Genomic DNA, 17,984 nt, shown 5'->3' with positions numbered 1-17,984 from the left:
ATAACATACATGCTTAATATTGTAGAAATTGTGCAAGCAAAGTAATCAAAATTATAATTATGATAGATAGTTTGAATGAAAATGAAGCATTTTGGTTGTCTCACTTTTAGTGTTGAAATTTAAAATAACAGCTTTACATTTCAATACAAAATAATAAAAGACAAAAAACGTAAAATGTTTGCATTCCCTGGGGTTGGTGTCTGACTGAATTTAGTTTAAAAAAACAAATGAACAAACCAACCCACACACTTGAATTTTAAAATAAAGGCTGGGGGAACAGCATGACTGTCCCTGGCCCCATCCCCGTTCCTCCAAAAAAAAGTGAGGATGGAAAGGAAGTCACTGGATAACATTCTGAACAACAAATCATTATTTAATCTTCAAGAACCTTGCAATTTAGGATAGAGGTCTTCAAGAAAATAACGTGGTTAAAAATGGGGCTCCTTTCATTTATGAGGATAGGCAGCTGATAGGGGCAAAATTAGAGTAACACCTCAACTTTGACCCAGAAAACACCAAGAAGAAAAATTGAAGAGAAAGTATACCAAGGGGGAAGACTACAACAATTACGTATGATGCGGTATCACTGTGTCCTGCCATTTTCTTTGTATACTTCTATGAACCATAGGAGAGTTGAGAAGGTCCATTGCCCTCCATTCCCCCAGGTGCACATGTGGCAGAAGGATGCAGAGTGAGAGACAGGTCAGCGCTCAACAGAAGTAGGATAGAAGCATAACTGTAAACATTAAACTATATCTGCATGCGAGAAGTTTTGTTTCAAAATACATATAACATCAAATGAATTATTTACACCCGAAACTCTGCTGTGGTCTGTGAACACTAAAAGGGGGAGAAATAACAGATTCCCTTCTGGATTTTTTTTCCCCACCCTTCCCTTCAAATAATGATACAGACTCTATGGAACTTCCAAAGTATCACTCAATTTAAAAGTCTGTGGGGCTTTGCTTATTGTTCAGGTATAAAAAAATACTCCTGAGTGGGGAAAAAAAAAAAAAGAAGCCATATTAACTTAGAAGTATTATGAATATGGCATTTTAGAACAGACTTGTGCAACCACAGCCATAAATATATTTTCATGTTCCACCTCTATTACCTGTAATAGCAATGAACACTGACTATTGTGACAAGTGCACAACACACACAACACCTAAAGCAAAATTCAGTCAAGTCCTAAACAACTTCTACACATCGGCATATCCATTCCCCATTCATCCACCATCTATACACGAGTACAAGAGGGAGAAAATTTTCCCTGTTGATCACATCAAACAACATTACTGTACAATTCGTATTTGGGGGTTGTTTTTTAAAGTAACAACTGCTAGAAAAGAAAAAGGAAGCCTTGTTCCACCTGGCATGAGTTAGAAAGGCTCTGAGCAATGACAGAATTCTGACACGGTAGCTGAGGCCGTTCGGGTTTAATCAGTCACAACTTCTCTGTCAGGCTGCAGGGCTGAACCCTCGAACTTCACCACTGAACTGGATCATCTGCCGAACACTTTTTATAAAGATGTGATCTCGATATTCTTATTATTTTAAAGACTATTACAATTTGTAATTTGCTTGGAACTTTTTTGCTCAGTTGTTAAGAGTTCAAAGGAGGCTGAAAGCAGAACCTGGCATTATTTATTTGTCGGTATCACAAATTATTCTGGTTTTACAGCTCTCACAACACTTAAGTTCTAAGAGTTCACCATATATACACAGCACTGGGATTAGTGGGTTTAATTTCTTGCCATGCATCTGTCGGGGCAGTGGAAGGCTTGAGGGTTTTGACATTAAAAGACTGACCTAATTAAAGTTGATTCACTCTTCCCAGGTATAGAGTTGCCAAGTTTTGAAGCACCACACCCCATCATATCATGAGGGTGGAAGCAGACTGGATCATTGGAACATCTGCTGACAAGTTTATACCTGAAAAATAATTCATTTGACATAGGATGGCAAGTACTCAGATATCCTTGAGAAAATTCAAATTGAGAAGGATTAGTCAAACTCTGTTTAGATAAATATATATATATATATGTATGTATGTATGTATGTACGTACTAATATGAAAACTGCTTACACGTGAATTTTCAGATCTTATTTCCATGCCTTGTTCCTTTGGTTCCAGGCATTATTTTCTTCACATTTTGGGGTTTCACTTATATTTCTCCTACTTTATGTAACCATCAGCACTTTCTTTGAAAACACTATATTGTGTACTGCCTTATTTAGTTCATTATTTGCCTCTTGCTTATACGGGAAAAGACAGTGCATAATGAACATTTATGCAAAATCTACAATGATAATTTAGGGGTTGCATTACTTCTTCTTTAATATATATTTTAATGGTAAGAAACAGCAATAAAACTTTTCTCCAGCATCAGCATATGGCATTTCTTAATACAGGGAGAAAAGATTTCCACAGAAATAACATAGACAAATACATATATATATATATATACATACGTATAAATATACTGAGATACATATATACATACATATAAATATACTGGATGTTATAATGATTCCATTATAAATAAGAGGATGCATTTTGAAAAGTTATGAGCAAAACTACTTATTCTGAGTATATTTCCAATATGCTTCCCTCTATCACACATTCCTTGACTTCGCAGTCTTTCTCCATAATCTGCTATAGTCCATACAAGTCTCACCTGTTTGATTTTTCCAAGTAACCCATGTATTGGTATGTAGGCATATCACTGGATTATTAAATAAAGCATTTCCATATATTTTTCATTATGCATGCTACTGTTCATATTGTGCAGTTATAACTACCAAACCCCATGGCTTTCACTTTCATCTTACTTTCCACTGAATTTCAGTTTTAGGATTGCAGGTACTAATACAGTTACTCAAGATCAGAGTTCATACAACAAATGAAAATTCTCTTAAAAAAACAAAAAAAAAAAAGTAACTTCATTACCCATAATTTGTAAAGTTCACAGAACTATTTCAATGGACAACACAATTAGAAAATACCCCAACCCTGAGATTCATGTAAATGTATTCCATAAAAAAATCCAGAGGCAGAACTAAAGCATGTGACTTTATTCCAGTTTCTCCATCTATAAAATCAGGTAATTATATTTAACTACTTTGCTGAATACTCTTAAGCCCTTATTATATATAAAATTTGTGAAGCTTTTAAAACTGTCAAGACATGACAGAACTGGAATCAGAATAGAGGGGCTCCATTATCCTCCCAGTCAGAATTAAACACCAGAAGCTGAGAGGTTCATACATTATGAAGGCTCAAAGAGAATACCTTTTAGCTTTTTGTTAAGCTCAATACCTTAAACTCAAAGAACCTTTTTACTTAAGGCTTGTTTCCACCCTTTAATCATTCTTGTGGCTCTTCTTTGAAACTTCATCTATTTTCTGCTTTACTTATGGACACTAAAAAAAACAATCCAGCCTTAGTCCTCTCAGCGCCAGAGTATCATCTCGCTTCCCAACTTCCCAGCTTAGGTACCCAGAGATCATGTCAGCACTCTGGCCACAGATGTTTTACACAGGATGGTGACTATTGCTCTAAAAAGAAGTCCCATGTCTTTGCCTCTGGGTGCACAATGTTACATTGCCTATATTAAAGCAATGATCTTGTTTTGCCCAGTCAGACAAGTACAGTCACTCAGCCATTTGTTCCACTATTATTTGTTCCATCTTTGAATCATCTATAACCTTTGTAAGTCATTATTTTCACAAGGTCACAGATTAAAAAAAAAGTTCAGGTGCGGAAGACTGATAACCCTCTGGTACACCCAGATACTCAAGGACCTCAAATCCTCCTTTAGGTCCGATTCAGCTACCCTGCATCCTTCTCACCATGCATTGCTTGTTTCTTCATGAAAATGCCAAATAGCACCAAGGGACTGACCCTACAGCTGTCTAAATGTGTATTTTCACACCACTTCATTGTCAACAGCCTAAGCTATAAGCACCTCGAAAACATTCTAAGAGTAGTAGTGTAACAAGAACTATTTTTAACAAACTCATGCTGACAAGCCTTAGCAATAACCTGCAATTCTCCTCTGCCCTTTATTAATCAAGTCCTACACCAGCTATTCCATCATCTTACCTGGATCAGAATCTGGACTTATAACTACCTCAGTTACCTAGTGTACAACACTGGCATTCATCCAGGTTTCTACTATCTTCCTGGTATGCCAAGACTTCTGTAAATAAACAGCGAGAGTCCAACATTACTCCTTTGTCAGCTCTTTTTAGATTAAACTACCTTCAGATTTTAAAACAACCATACTGGAAACTGGACTTCCATCTATGTACCCATTGTCCCAGTCTATATGCCTCTGGCTTCCCTCAAGTAGGAAAATCAAACACAATCAACAAAATGTTCATATCCTTCTCACCCAAACATTTTAGTCTATATAAGCAAAGGTTCCTCAACAGAAAGTCCTGCCAGTGCAGGAAAGAAAATAACTGCAACACCAATATTCTTCCCACTGCAGGCTTAGTTTATTCCTTTTACACACACGTGACTGCAACACAGACCAATAAAAATGTTAACTGGACAAAGAGAAGAAGGAGGTGCTTTAATCTGTTTGCAAAATATGAAAAAACTAGAAAAGTTTCTGATCAGGGAATCTGTATACCAAAATTCAGACAGAAGACTTTGTTTAAAATATGTATAAGGAAATGTAAGAGAGGAATGGGCAGTTACTTTTCCATTTGAATTACTGGAAGTACCACAAATAACCAGGCAGAAAATTCATCTCCCCTTCTCTGTGATGCTCAGCTTATCTGAAAAATAAAGGTTCAAATGGATCAGCTTTGGTATCCAAAGTAGCCCATCTTTTGTGCTGGCAAGCATCATCATTTCAAAAACAAGGGAAATCAAAATCTCTGAACAAATATCAATTGATCACTCTGTCAAGCTGATGCTGAACCAATTATCTACTTGGTCTCAGAAACAAGTACATTGAAATGCTCTGCTTCTGAGGGCTCTCTCGGATATTTATTTTGCAGATAATCAGGAGTTTTGTTTTACTAGTGAGTGGGTTTAGTTGCTGGGGACTGGGATGGAGGGTGGGGTAAAAGAGGGGAGGAGAAGGGGGATTTCATGCCTATAAAAGAGTAATTGAAGATCAGACTAAAGCTCATTTAAAGACTTCCAGTAAGAAACTGTGACCAAGGCTTAAAACACACTAAAGAAACAGCTTCGTCTTGAACTTTGGGAGCAGCTGTGCTCTCATTCCCCTTCCCCCAACACAGGAAACAGACCTAGAAACAAAAATAAGACAGGAATGCTCCTGTGCAAGCTAATGTTGTTGGCTTCTTAAGTATCCACTACTCTTGTGCCAAAAAAAATGAAACCTAGGAGGATTTAACACTTCAAAGGATAGTGGGAGACTGCTTTAAACATGGAATTTTCTACCAGAGACAGATATTCTTTCATTTTGTAAACAAGGTGGAAAAATGTTATTATGCATGCAAGTCAAGACAGATTTCATTTATATTCCTGTACTACTTATGCACATATACACTATTGCATATTACACTTTACCTATTTTAGACTACTATTAATGCTGTAGCAATGTTATCTCCCATCAGAAAAAAAATGCAGTTGAATCTTCTGATACACTCCAAAACATTCTATTACAATATGCAGTTTAAAAGCTTAACACTACAGGGAAATGTTTGACAAAGAAGTTCTCTCTTTATTAAGCAATGATACATAATTATATGCTCAAGGAAAATGTGAATAACATCTTGCCAAAGGAATGTACGGCCACATATGCTACTCACAGTATTCCCAACTACAAATTATAGTTATGCTTTCTCTTGTGTTATTAAGAACTTGGCCTTTGTTCAGTTTATTTCATTTTCTGAACAAAGGTAAAGAGAAGGAAAGCAAAGGAAAGTGAGCGGTAGGCCAATTTCTCTACATAACTAAAAAAAAAAACCAACTTTACATAATTTTGATCATCTCAGTGGCTTGCTCTGCTTCACTCACAAAAAACCTTCATGTTTTCAACACTTAATTTAATGTTTTGCAGGCTAATGGAAACTTTACATAAAGCATTCTCCCTCATAAAGCTAAAATGTCAACACAGATGGGATAGAGATATTGATAAGGAGAGAAAGCAAATGTTATCTCTTCAAAATCTTCAGCCTAACAAACATGATGTGGAGGATGGGATGAGCACTGATGTGAAAAAAAAAAGAAAAAAAGAAGGGGGTGGGGAACTAGTTTTACTTATTTTAGAAGATTGTCTGTATCTCTTTCTGAGTGCAGCACCCCCAGACATACTTCTCTCAACAGTGCTTAACGTTTTATTAAAATAGCTTCTTGATCCCTTCTCATTCTGCTAGTGTCCTCCCTGTTGCAGGGCATGAAAAACAGATTGTAAAACAACAGCTAACCAGACTGTTAACAGTTATACTTCATTCTCACTTAAAATCTAGTAAGTATTGTCAGATTAGTCCTCAATCACAATGAATTCCAAGTTCACCGGTTCTCTTCTTTCTTTTCCTTTTTTTTTTTTTTTAAAATATGTTTGATCTTTGATCTTTTCTTTGTGCATTGAGAGTTCAGGGCCATGCAGCATTTGTGCCTTCAGCACCTGTTAATAATTCCTCAGAGAAATGGATAGAGAGCAAAAGCAGGTGAAGGGAGGCGTTCAAGTTTTAACCATTCCATCCATGGATCACATCCAACCAATGTACTGCTTATTATACTTGAAATGGAACAAAAATAGCTGCTCAATTGTTGAATTTACTGTCATTTCACAAACCCTTTTTCCCCATTCAGCACAAAGTCGTATATTCAATGTCATTACATTTTCTGCAATCACTGCTAAGAATAAGCACCTCATTACTAGAGAAGTGTTTTTTAAGCCAATATAAGGCCATTCAAAAACAACTTGATACTTGCTAGCTTACAGCAAGGGGACAGGTAAATGGACCAAGCTTTAAATAGATTACAACTGAATTAAAAAAAAACCACAAACAAACAAAAAAAAACCACACCACAGAGCAGCACCTCAAGCAGAATAGCCCCATCTACACAGGCGGTACTACGTTATCACATGTTTTTTTACACTGTCGTCATTACCGAAGCATAAAGCTTCTTATGCCTGGAAAACAATATCGAGATCAGACTGTAACAAACTCTTTGACGTGACTGCCAAGAGTGGATGTTCCAAAATGCCTGAACTGTCACACCCCCAGGCTCAAAGCAGGCCTTCTATCAGGTCCCAGTCCAAAGAAACGCCTGGTTATGCTTTTATTTTCTTCTATGGTTTGCATGGTTATAGGATATATGTTCAGCCTGATCTATAAGATACTAAGCTCTACAGGTCTAGTAACAAAATTAACAGGAGCTTCACAGCTGAAAAATAGAATAATCCCAGTTGGAAGGGACCTACAACCATCATCTAGCCCAACTGCCTCACCAATTCGGGGCTGACCAACAGTTGAAGCATGTTACTAAGAGCATTGTCCAAATGCCTCTTAAACACTGACAGGCTTGGGACATTGACCACTCTCTTGGAAGCCTCTTCCAGTGTTCAGCCAACCTCTGGGTAAAGAGATGCTTCCTCATGTCCAACCTAACCCCCCCCAGTGCAGCTTTAAGCCATTCCCACACGTTCTACCACTGGACCCCAGGGAGCAGAGCTCCACACCTCCCTCTCCACTTCCCCTCCTCAGGAAGCTGCAGAGCCATGAGGTCACCCCTCAGTCTCCTTTTCTCCTAACTAGACACGCCTGAAGTCCTCAGCTGCTCCTCACAGGACATTCCTGCCAGCCTTTTTCACCAGCTTTCTTGCCCTCCTCTGGATCCATTCAAGGGCCTTCACATCCTTCTTAAACTGAAAACAGAGGAACAATTAGCTCTTCTGACCAACTGGTTATGCTGTGTTTGATGCACCCCAGGATGTGGTTTGTTCTCTTAAGACCAATATGGATGAGAACCATACCACAATTAATTTCAAAAAATGTACATACTGATGGAGGCAAGTATTTTGTCATATACAAACTATATTTTGAAATGTCAGACAGGCCATAATAGAAAACAAGCAAAATAAAAATGTGAAGAAAATCCACATTCCTATTGCAGGTTAGGCTGGAAATGTGGTCGAAAAACTCAGAAGTCTTTATGTATTGCACATGACACACCAATATCTCAAAGGAATTTATACATGTTCTTGTACATAGCTTAGTAACAAGAAGTCCTCGCGCAAGTGTTACAGAAATTAACTACACAAGAAATCTTAATTATCGTCATAAATTTTTCTGGTTGCTCGGTGAACAATAAATTTATCTGATGATCCTTCACTTCAGCACAACAATTCTGCAGACATTTAGAACTCTGTTACATTTCCATGATGACATACTACATGACAAATACTGTAGACCATTAGATCTCAAAACATCATATTGTAAACAGGCGGCTTTAAACTTACAACTTAGAAAGCTGCTTCATACCCTAGCATGTGGTATACACTCATTTCATCCATCTAAAAATATCTCTCATTTGTAAAAATCTAGTCTCTAGAAACATGACTACATGGGCTTAAAACAGCCAGTTCACTGATGCTACACTGATGCTGAATTTCACAACTACAGTCAAAGGCGTTTTTTAAAAAAAGTTCATACCCCTTCTGCAAATAGGCATTTGCAATAGCCTTTGAATTAAGTTCACACCAGCCTGCAGCCCACATAACAAATAAATATGTTGTTCTTTAAGCAGCAGAACTAAAGGAATCTTTTTTATGCTTCCATATCCTATGTTTGCTGAAGAGCCTCACAAACTTCTGCTACGACCCAGACAATGATGCCACACGCTGCCTGGCCAGGCAGCATGCACGTTCCCAACTGCAAAGTTGGCTGCTGCCCCACAGAATGAAGCAGGACCTGCATTTTTTCCATCTTGGGAGGGACCGGCATGACTTTGGTCTCCTTCATCTCCCCACCACTAATTGCCACAACACCTGTAGGAAACCCTGACCTTTGAGTGCATTACTCTGTTGAACATGGCTGATGTTTAATAGAGCCAAGCGTTCTACTATGGGAAGGATGGACAGACAATGACACATTGCACATTAGGAAAAGGTTCTTCACTGAGTGGGTGGTTGGTCACTGAACAGGCTCCCCAGGGAAGTGGTCATGGCACTAAGCCTGTCAGAGTTCAAGGAGCATCTGGATGATGCTCTTAGTGTTATGCTTTATTTTTAGGTAGCCCTGCGAGGAGCAGAGATTCAGACTTTATGATCTTTACAGGCCACTTCCAACCTGAGATATTCTACGACTCTGTGAATGCAAACCACGCAAATTTTGTTTCTTAGGAAAACCCCAGCAACACTTAGGCAGGTGGTACATACCAACTCAGGATCCCCAAGCTCATCTGTACTGCCCAAGGACTGTTTCTGGACTGACCTACCATTTCATTTTCACCACACAAACTCTGTTTTCTGCTGGCAAGTGCTGAGATCAGGCAGAAATCATTCTAGTCAATACCCATTAATATGCCATGGGCACACAAATTGATGACTTCAGCTTCTTTTTCCTCTCAAACTTTTCATACTCTTACGTTCAGGCAGTACAACTTAAGTTCTGGCAAAATTACTATACTTGTCAGCTGAGCAAAACACCTAAATAACATGACATTTCCCATAGCCAGCCAGGCCATGTCACAAGAGAAAAGCATGGTGCTTTATACATACTTCTTCACTGAGGAGTAAGAAATGGTCATTGTCCTCTGGACTTCATCTTTGGCTACTCAGTTTCTATCACTGGTTAACTGAGTACTGGCTGTGCAGAAACTGTAAATTCAAAACAATGGGCAAGAAACAAGTTTCAGAGAAGTCCATACTAGTATTCCACTCTAAACAGTTCTATTTTTAATAGACAATTGGATTTTTAATTTTAAAGGCAGTAATACTGAGATTTTAAATAGGATGAATCTACTAAAAAAAAAGAGTTATTTGAACTGAATACCATATTGTGCTGGTGACCCTAATATGCCTGTTCCTCGATCTATTGTAATTTTGATGTTACAAAAATATACAGTAAATGAAGCTCTGGGCAATCATATTTAGCTGTCTTGAAATTTCCTTTATGTTCTGCCAACTTCAGTTCTGATTTGGACTAGAATGGTAACCAGTAAACAATAATCTGGCATGCACTCATAAGCAGAAAAACAAACAATATATCTTTAAAAGTACAATAAACCAGATAAATTTTCATCTCACAACAGCAGAGTTTAGCTTCTCATCCAATGTACTGCCTTTATTCTTTTGTTGCTGATTGCACAAATGGCAAAAAAAAATATTCTATTACACATTAGGCTTTTAGCTATAAGGTCTTTCATGTATCTATTGCTACTTTTTCTTTCTCCCTTTTTCCCCATTTTAAGAGATACCACCAACGTGAAATCTGCCCAATGTCAAACAAGTGGGGCAGAATAGTTGCAGAGGGCAAATCAGTCCTAATTCTTATGTTTGCTTTTATGGATTTGAAAATCATCTCATATTATTCTTACTATTTAAAAAATATCCTCACTATTGGGTAAAACATCCTGCAGACTGGATGGGAAAAACAGTGGCCTTGGAGGACTGTGATGAAACTGACTGTGACAGCAGTGTCCCAGATATGCAAAATAAACAAAAAGAGAAGGGTGGGGGGAAGATAATTACACAGATTTCTTTTTTTTTCGTAGCCTCAGCTATCACTTGTCAAAAATTTTAGCTGTTGTACAGCTCCAAGATGGAAGGTTTTAAATACATATGTGTCTTTAAAGGAAAAAAAAAAAGTAGCATTGTTTTAAACCTTACTTTCCTTTTAGCTTCTAATTAATAGTATCTTTGTTATTTTAGGAGTCTCCTGGGTATTTAGAGGGCTAAACTGCAATAAAAGCAAGGAACGTAAATGAAACCTATTAAGGTCGTCTCAGTCAATAAAAACTAATTGCATCAAAGAACAGCCACAGCCGAGGGATGGCCCTTGCCAGGGAGTGGAAGTGGAGGGGGACACCTCCGCTCAGTCCCTACTGAGTGGAGAAGGCCGTGTGTCCCCGCAAGGTGTGACACCTCCAACCCCCGCAGGGCGCACACCAGCCCTCGCCGCCCACCAGCAGGAAGCTATTTGACAGTAATATTTCAACAGCCACATGGCCCTGCGAAGCTAATTTGGTTTTGCTGCCCGATCACATTGCTGTTAAAACTCCTCCCTGGCTTTCCAAAACATCTCCCAACATACATGTTTCGCCACTGCAAACACCCTGATAAAATCGTCTTCCTTGTGCTCTTTGGAGAGAAGCATAGAGGCTCCATCAAACGTGTTACACTGCCCCAGAACATGTTTTATCTGAGTCAGAGGAGATCCGTGCATGCCAACATGTCTACATTCTTTACATGCTGGGCTGTGAGGAGCCAGCTGTGACACTGAGAGGTGGCCCACAACGCCCAGCACCTCCTGAATGTGGCTTCTGCCAGGACAGGTCTGCTGGACCCCGCTACAGCAGGGGTATCAAACTCATTTTCACCAGGGGTCAGATCAGCCTCACAGTTGCCTTTGAAGGGCCAAATGTAATTTTAGGACTGTAAAAATGTAGGAGTAGTTACACTGATAGAGTCTTAAAATTACATTCAGCCCTTAGAAGGCAACTGCCAGGCTGATGTGGCCCCCGGTGAAAATGAGTTTGACACCCCCACAGTCTACAGGGACAGTCCCATGAGAGACAGAGCCAAACATGCTGAGCTCAGAGAAATTTTGGAAAATACGGCAAGCAATGTATCTTAACAATATGAAAAACATCTGCAGTGTTTTGCAAAACGACTTGGTAAATGAAGTCTATTCCCTACCTTAGAAAGAAAGACTTTGAAAAAATCCTGTGTTTAACGCAAGAAGGAGAAAGTACCCCAAATATTTATAAACCACTCAAACCCTTATCTATACACTGTCTGGGGACTACACGAGTTCCCTTTTCCTACACTGTGACCTAGACTGAATATTTACAACTGTTTCCTTCATCTGACTAAAGTTTCATCTGTGATCTGCACACCTGTTTTTTTTATTTTATCCTTTGAATACCACTATAATTTATTTCATTCCCTTGGTGACAGGCCTCCTTCAGCTCAGAAGGAAAGCATTAACTTCACTAAGGACCAAACCAGGAGGAACTAACAGTGACTAGACAGTGTTTGGAATATGCATTTTTTTGCTTTTCATTGCAGAATGAGTTTGCATTGCTAGTGGATATATAAAATCCAGACTGCTAGATATGGAGATTACTTGAAAGAAACTTTCAAAGAACAATTCTACATAGGTAAGTCTCAGGGGCAATTAACAGAGTTGCTAACTTTCTCATTACTAAATGCCATGTTATTTACATAGAAGCCTCACAGACTTGTTCTTCCTTAGAAGCATTGAGGGCATCAGTCAAATATCCCTTCACCCGGTTTTTGCTGAGAGGGGACTGGAGGTACACCAACAAAGATAAAACACGAGCCACAAAGATGAACCAGAAGGCCCAGCAACTACTTGTTCACTGCCCACTGAAAGCTTTTAGTTAATGGGTATTGTATTTAAAACCTACAAACCAGAAGTAAGATGGATTTTAAAACATTTCTGCTCCAGACAGGAAATTCTTAGAGATTATAAACTAGCAATGAAAGCCAAGTCCTAAACATACACAAACACACTAAACTTTCTGCACATGAGATCGCTGTTTATGTCCATGAAAATATTGTGTATGCAATTAAGCACATGCATAAATATTTAATACGTATTTAATGGTCACATCCCACCTGAAGTAAATGTCTTGCCTACAGTAAAAACACATATTTCACAGAAAATATTCTTCAAGTACATAAATACATTTGGAAGGGAAGTCTCTCTCTCTTTTTTTTTTTTTTTTCTTTTTAAGTCAAACTCTTTAAGATTCAACTTAAACACAGCTATCAGCGCTTTGGTTTTAATGTTCAAGAACTGGAAAGCCAGATATTGGGGGGCGGAAATGGCTTTATTAAGTTTACTTCTACGTTCAGGTAAGTTCAAGGAGGAAAGAGACATATTTGTAATTGGTACAAAGATCAGTTCATGTTTCTAAAAACAGCTCCTTTTTCTATCGTAACCAACCTGTGCGGCACTGGCAATCATACAACACTTGAAATGATCTGCAAACTATTACAGAAACAACTGGGGTAACAGTGTACATGTCTATATAAGGAAGCATGATGAAGAACATCAGCATTTTGGCCTAATTTTGATCTTGTACTAGTAGGCATAATCAATTCCTTTATATACTCTTTTTATCACCAGCCTTTTAATTATAATGCTTGCAATTATAATGATAAAACTACAGTTTTGTAAAATAAGAAAACTATATTTATGGGAAAAAGTATATCTTTCCAGCAGCCAAACAACTGGATATGATCTAAAGATTCATTGCTTAAAAAAAGTGAGGCAATTCTTTGGTTTAGAAGACTTGAAAACACTAATAATGTCATCTCCCTTCTCCCTAAACATACACGTAAATGTACCAGAAGAACCATGAATAGCAACTATTCTTATAAGAATGTTTTTCACGAAAAGTTCACTTTACCTCCTACACACATCAAGTTGACAATTGAGAATCAACTCAAAATGTAAGCACCTATGTCCTAAGAAAACCCTTGGTGCTCAGTTAAAAAGTCTGTCATCTGCTCAATTTTGGTTTGGTGAGGGATGCTGAGGGTTGGGTTATTGTTTGGGTTTTTTGGTTTTTTTTTTTCTTCTTTATTTTCATTTTTTTTTAATTTTTTTTTTTTTTTTTTTTTTTTTTAAGATTTGTCAACATGACAATTTGTAGCCATTTATGACCACTTGTAAAACCAGTGTCCTCTCTCAGAAAGGCCACTTGTCAATTCGAGGTTGAAAACTGGCCTGGTGTAAATGCTTGCCTCCCAAGAGACCACCACCTCTTTGAGCTACTGGTTTGCTACCAGCCTAAACCAGACCTACCACTGCAAGAATCCCCAAGATCAAACCTGGAGAAAGCTGGCACGCATGCCCCTCTCGCCAATAAAACTACACCATAACAGCACTCTTGTTTGCTTCACTCTCTCTTGCTCCCTCCTCCAGCCCCCAAAGGAACATAGAATCTAGTAAGTGAAGCAAGATCTGCAGTATCAAAACACAATTTGTTTCTCTCTAGTGTGATGTGGCACAGACAAACAGCTCACTGAACATCGCTCTTCACAGGAAGCAGGCCAGCCTAGAATAGGCTTTGAAACTATCAGGTTCAAAAACTGTGAAACCAGTAATGAGAGAAACCTTTTTGAAACAGAAATTGCAAGACACCAACAACTACAAAAAAATATCTGTCAGTTGGGTGAGGTGTTTCTCCTGCAAAAACCAAATTATGTTCCTTTTCTCTAGCTTAGTCCTACCTGTGAAAGGTCTCTTGAAACAGTAGCTTGCTGGTACACTACAAACTGTCTTTGTGTTTTCATATAATGCGGGGAGGTGAGGTTCCCTCCTAATTTGAGCGGAGACTCATACAGATACAAAGTTAGATGCCGGTACAACTACGTGAACGCACATATTACTCATTAATCGGCTTGGGTTGAGGAAATAAATTAGGTACTGAAGTGTCCTGTTTCCATCACCAGCTGCATGTTCCTGTGACAGGGCCCTACTGTTCAGTTTTGTTTGTTCGTTTGTTTGTTTTTGGTGGGGTTTTTTTACTGTATCAGCCAGATTCATAACTAAGATTCCTACAAAATTTTGTGCAACATAAAAATCATAAGTGCTAATTAACAATTCTAAAGAAAGTAATAAGGTAGTATCTGTAGTGTTGAACAATTAACCCCAGACTGTTTTGCTAGGTCAACAGTGCAAACTTGTTACAGTGTGACTAGCTGTCAAAGACTGCTGTCAACTAGGAAAAAAGATGACAATCGAAACTTCAAACATATTGTCTAAAATTTCATTTCATAGTTTCTGTGGTTTGAAATTAACTGTTGATATTTAAACAGCCTAGAGTATGCCTCATACAGGTTCAGATTCTCACCCTAAACAAAAAGAGAAAGAAATGAGAAGGAAGTCTAAGTTACTATCTTGTGGGTCCTAAATTCCTCTGTGGACAGGAACAGTTAATCACATTTTGTTCTTCACATCAAATTGCATGTAATACGTAGCTTTCACTAAACTCTCCTCAACTAACATTCAGATAGCTCTAAGCTACTAATGGAAAAAAAACACAAAACAAAACACAAACACACATACACCCCCCAAACCTCCAAGACTCTGTGCAATTTGTATACAATTCTTATTCAGTACATCATTTGATACTACTTATTTCTAGATATTCATACACACAATTAATATGTACGTCTGTTTCATTTTGAGAACTATTTGGTTTGTTTGGGGTTTTTTTGGGGGGTGGGTGATTAGGTCATTACACTTCATCTTCTTGTTTCCTTGGGGTTTTTGTTTGTTGAAAAAAAGAACTAGGTTCCCAGTTTCTACTACTTCAACCACAAAACATGTTTTCATTATTTTCAAGGTAGGAAATATTTGTAATAAACACTAGATCAAACCACCACTACAGAATAGTACATCTTCCCACTACATCAAATGTTAAATTAAATAAAACTAAACACATATGGGAAACAAACTTGTTACCAATTTACAGTAAAGATCCCCTAACTTCAATACAAATCATACACCACCTTCACAGAGTCACCTGTATTTTAAATATGAGGAGCTGCTTCTGAGGATTAGGACCAAATTTTGCCCTTTCAAGAAACATATGAAAATGGAAAGAAAAAAAAAATAAAATCTATAAACAGTCTGGCAGCAGTCGCTTGGTAGGATCTTTTAAAAGTACATTTTACAGTACTACTTTTATTTACCTTTGGGGGAAAAAGAGGGTGGTGATCTGTTGTCAGAATGTTATGATGTACCCCTGTATTTAGAATCGCCATTAACAGTAATTACTTAACCAGGCACTAAGCAGCCACTAATTCCTCTGATTTCACTTCGAGCTACACATAATCAAAGCTTCTGGAAAACCAAGCCACTTATTTGGGTATCTATATTAGAAAACGTTGGCCTTAAAGCACCCAGTTAGTCCACATGCTAGAGACGCACATTAACAACAACATAATCAGCATGAGCCATAGCCAGTACACAAACAGTCTTGAGTGTCTGTCATAAAAGCACAGAAATAATGAGGTGTGGGCAACCTTAGTGTTTACTGCCATTTAGGTTAAACTCAGTCTGATCTCACCTGACAGCAACCCCAAACAACCTCTGGCTTCAGATCCAGGTCGCTACATGATAAGAGCTGTGCTTTGCTCCTAAACATGTAGTCAGGAGAGGGATAGTACCATGTGTTTATCCAAGTTGCTGGTGGTCCAGCTGAAGTAGCCTACCACTTTTCAAAAAATGGTTTAATGCCTCCAAATGCTGATCAGACAGTCACAGCTACGCAAGAAAGTTTTAAGCAATTAACTGCCTTTGGAAAAAAAAACATATAGTCTGAATTACCTTTTGCAATGCGTGTGCTAGGATGGTCTTTTAAGACTGAAGGTAACAGCTGTTATCTCAGAGCGACTGTCTTGGTTTTTGGTGTCATAATTACACGCCAATATTTCTGGAGGGCAACAAATACTGTTTAGAAAGCAGAAACAATAACAAGTCGACCCACCTCAAGTCCCAGTCACAAAGCAAGTTGCTGGAGTGACAAAGTGGCATTACTACACCACTTGGAAAAAAAGCAACAAGGGCACGCATAGCATATAGCTTTAAGAAGCCCAAGAAAGCGAGCTTCAGGAAAGGAAGTCACATGTACACAAACACTGATAATAAATAATAATAAACAGAAAGTCTGTTCATTACATTATGCAGAACCTGGAAGAAATCATTATTCATCTGCCTGCCTGCTCAGTCTGTATTTTAGTGCAGTCTGCAGGAAATAATCTCCAATACTCAAAAAAAACAAAAAAAGGCACGTAGGTGGATGGCTTATGTATCTGATTTCATCAGAACTCTGAAACACGAGTGCTGGAAATCAGAACAATCAAATGAGAGACTACAAAGCAGACTACAAACCCACCTCAAAATAAATGAAAAAAATGCAGGTACACGCATGCATTACATAGAAATCAGGAAGAGGGACCCACTGTCAGCTCCTTGAGCCAAAGGTTGTCATGCTGAAAACAGAAAATCTGGTTAGCAAAAATATTTTTATTATGTGACTCTCCCTTTGGAACAAACTAGCAAGAAGGAAAGAGTCAAATTTACTTTGTCCTTTTATAGGCAATTCTTGAAGAAAATATAGCAATGGTCATAATTTTCAGTACTTCTAAAAATGTCACATTCTAATTACAAAGTGCTGTTAATCTTTATTCTTATGCACACACACAAAAAGGTAAAATTGAGTTTATTACATTTCCAACTAAGAGATTAACATATCACTATTTATTTTTATTGGCAGTGTGCCCAAATACCCCAGATTTGTAAGACTGATAGTGAAAAGGAAAATATTTCAGGCCTCAAAGAGAGCAGATCTACAGTTGCCTGGAATGCGCAAACAGCCAGAGCCTGTTTTACCTCCCACCCTCTCCATCCACACCCCCTCCATCTCACCCCTCCTGATACCAATGCACACCCAGGGATGCTCTTGGGCAGAGAACAGCAACGTGGTAACATCAAGTAACAAAATCATTGACATTTTAAGATGCAAGAATTAGGATTTACTGAAATGTAATGGTATCATATTAATGTCTGGAGTCTAAAACCAAACTAGACCCCCAAAAAAGGAAAATTAAAATAAGTTGAGCAGGCTTTCTATGTGACAGACCTGACAAACACAAACTAAGGGAATCAAAATGTTCCTCTCTAGATCATTCTTTGTGCAACTAAAGATCAGCCAGATCTGTGTTCTATCAGAGAATACCGATCACAGCTTACAAAAGAGAAGGGATATTTTCATAAAAATCTAC

The 17,984-nt window shown here is 38.1% G+C and overlaps 1 protein-coding gene across 6 annotated transcripts in view; it reads right to left on the bottom strand.

Moving 5' to 3' along the window:
* Nucleotides 1–17,984, bottom strand: part of TBL1X (transducin beta like 1 X-linked) — a 205,885-nt gene that overhangs the window by 173,924 nt on the left and 13,977 nt on the right. The window contains exons 2-4 of one of the 6 annotated variants that reach the window (XM_080353894.1): nucleotides 16,528–16,633; nucleotides 4,109–4,205; nucleotides 1,813–1,935 (exon numbers count right to left, since the gene is read on the bottom strand). The exons of 4 other annotated variants lie outside the window; for them this stretch is intronic. The gene's annotated coding sequence lies outside the window, so the exon portion shown is untranslated. The remainder of the gene's footprint in view (nucleotides 1–1,812; nucleotides 1,936–4,108; nucleotides 4,206–16,527; nucleotides 16,634–17,984) is intronic. One more of the 6 variants, XM_080353895.1, reaches the window with a different exon arrangement.

Source organism: Nesoenas mayeri (genome assembly GCF_963082525.1).
Source record: "Nesoenas mayeri genome assembly, chromosome: 1".
In the NCBI taxonomy this organism is placed as follows: Eukaryota; Metazoa; Chordata; class Aves; order Columbiformes; family Columbidae; genus Nesoenas; species Nesoenas mayeri.
The sequence above is the reverse complement of the archived record's forward strand: the minus strand, read 5'-3'. Positions and strand labels throughout refer to the sequence as shown.